Source organism: Phyllobates terribilis, unplaced genomic scaffold (assembly GCF_046119375.1).
Source record: "Phyllobates terribilis strain yellow unplaced genomic scaffold, ASM4611937v1 Scaffold_321__1_contigs__length_2177432, whole genome shotgun sequence".
NCBI classification, from domain to species: domain Eukaryota; kingdom Metazoa; phylum Chordata; class Amphibia; order Anura; family Dendrobatidae; genus Phyllobates; species Phyllobates terribilis.
The window spans coordinates 1300920-1303584 of record NW_027363081.1 but is presented as its reverse complement, the minus strand read 5'-3'; positions in this window follow the sequence as shown (position 1 = coordinate 1303584).

Genomic DNA, 2665 nt, shown 5'->3' with positions numbered 1-2665 from the left:
GAAATACATTTAGTGAGAAGAAGAGCAATTAGTGAGTTACAAGTATTTGTGAATTCAAGACAAAAAGGAATCAGAGCAACAGTAACAGATTTTACTTTTTTTTAATTAATAATGGGATGAATAAAATCGTGAACATTATCAAAAGACTAAATCAAAGTCAGGAAGATAGCCGAGGTCAGATACCAGGTGATCAGTAAATGACAAGTCAGACGAGCAGTATGAATACCGCGGAGCCCGATGACAGAGGCGTTACTGAAACTTGTCCAGGTTGACCAGTCAGAAGGCCACAGGTAGCTGGTGAAGTTCCTTCTATACAGCTCCAGCAGTGATGGTGGATCTGCTGGACTTCAGGGCGCTAGATGCTTAGGTGTCCCGTCTTTTAGATGGTTTTAGGGCAACAGTGACAGCATGCAAATGCGCGAGCAGCCCTGGATAATCCACGCCGGCAGGATGATAAGATCCGGCGGAAGATGGAACCTATGACAAGAGAAATAAATATAATGTAAGTGATGGGACTCCATATTACATGATAATGCTGTGCAGTCACTGTGGCCGGACGGCAGAGGAATATTATCATACAGAGGTCAGGGGTCATTGTCAGCAATCATACATGTGACAATCCCATCACTGACAGATGACATCTACTCCACATGAATTATTCTCACTGACATCACACAACATGGAGTTGATTCTCACACTTACCTCGTCTCTTTTTCCCATTTTTTCCATTTTCTGATGGAAATTCTGATGAAAAAAAAAAAAAATCAGTAACAATATCTTCTTATAGGATCTGCTTTGTCATAATATGGATAACATAAGAGACCTATAGTATTGTATAAAACCATGTGGGAATATTTGAGCCTTGAAGTCAACATTCACATTGCTGGTGCTGTAGACATGTACATACCTGGCAATGGGGACGAGGGTGGCAAGATGGTAACAGCATCGTCTGTATTACATACAGGAACAGATACTTTCTGCCTGTTTGAAGAAGAAAAACATGTAAATCTCAAGTAAACTCCGTATAAAAGGGGTTGTCTCACTAGAAGAACACCGACTATAAGGCCTAGTAGGACATATGACTGTCATAGTGGGGAAGGTCTTCTGCTCAAGACTACCTTTTATAGAGAGCTGAGAGGAAAACAACTACCAAGAATGGCCGGCATTTCATACTACATCTCTCCTACAGTGAGGGCAGCACTAAAAGTGCATGACCGGCCACAATTATGGGCTGTTATCTCCAACAATTCCGAAAGCTGAAAGCACAATGACCCATAACCATGGGGCGGTGGATGCTGCATTTGATATTATGGTATTTATGTCCTATATTTGGTGTTGTGCACATATATCAGCCTGGAGCTCCCAGTAATGACCCCATAATCTACTCACATTTCTGAGATGTTTGTGTTGGATTCTGGTGTACACTCTGGAGGGGCCTTGGGATCCTCGTTGTTCACCATCCCGTTAGTGGTGGTAGAGTGCTAAATGTGGATAACAATAAGTTATTAAATATACATACTTTTTAATTTTATAGATCCTTTTTTTGTACATATTTTGGATTTATCGATCACATACTTACTTTAGAAAGCCTCTCAGAAGATGATGATGCAAATATTCGGAAGATAAAGTTCTCATCGTCCTCACTTGTGCCCTCCTTATCCTCTGAGATCAGATGGTTGTTTTCATCAGAGTGATCTACAAGACATAGGTAAGGAAGGATTGTTAGAGGGTGTCAGTATAACACAGTCGCTATATCTCACTAGGTTACTAGATGATACAACGTAATATACAGAATACATGAAAAAAAACTCCTGTACAAAATTAGGGAAATAGGGATACAGTACGAACCCATGGTCAACATAGCTGAGATCCATGAAACATGGATAACATAGTAGACCAGAAAAACCATGTGGAAATATTTGAGCCTTGAAGTCAACATTCACATTGTTGGTGCTGTAGACATGTACATACCTGGCAATGGGGACGAGGGTGGCAAAATGGTAACAGCATAGTCTGTATTACATACAGGAACAGATTCTTTCTGTCTGTTTGAAGAAGAAAAACATGTAAATCGTAATTAAACACAGAATAAAATGGGTTGTCTCACTATAAGAACACTGACTATAAGGCCTAATAGGACATATGACTGTCATAGTGGGGAAGGTTTTCTGCTCAAAACTACCTTCCATGGATCAGAGCACAACTACCAAGAATGGATGGCAAGTAATACTACAGCTCTCCTACAGAGTAGGCAGTGCTAAAAATGCATGACCTGCCACAATTATGGGCTGTTATCTTCTGCATTTTCTGAAGCCAAAAGTACAATGACCGTTAACCATGAAGCGGTGAATGCTGCATTTGATATTCTGATATTTATGTCCTATATTTGGTGTTGTGTACATAGATCAGCCTGGAACTCCCAGTAATGAAGTAATGACCCTTTATAATCTACTCACATTTCTGAGATGTTTGTGTTGGTTTCTGGTGTATACTCTGGAGGGGCATTGGAATCCTCATTGTTCACCATCCTGGTAGCGATGATACAGAGCTAAATACGGATAAAAATAAGATATAAAATATTTTTTTTATGTGCTTTTATAGTTTTTTTAATTTTTTTTTACATATTTTGGATTTATTAATCACATACTTACTTTACAAAGCTTTT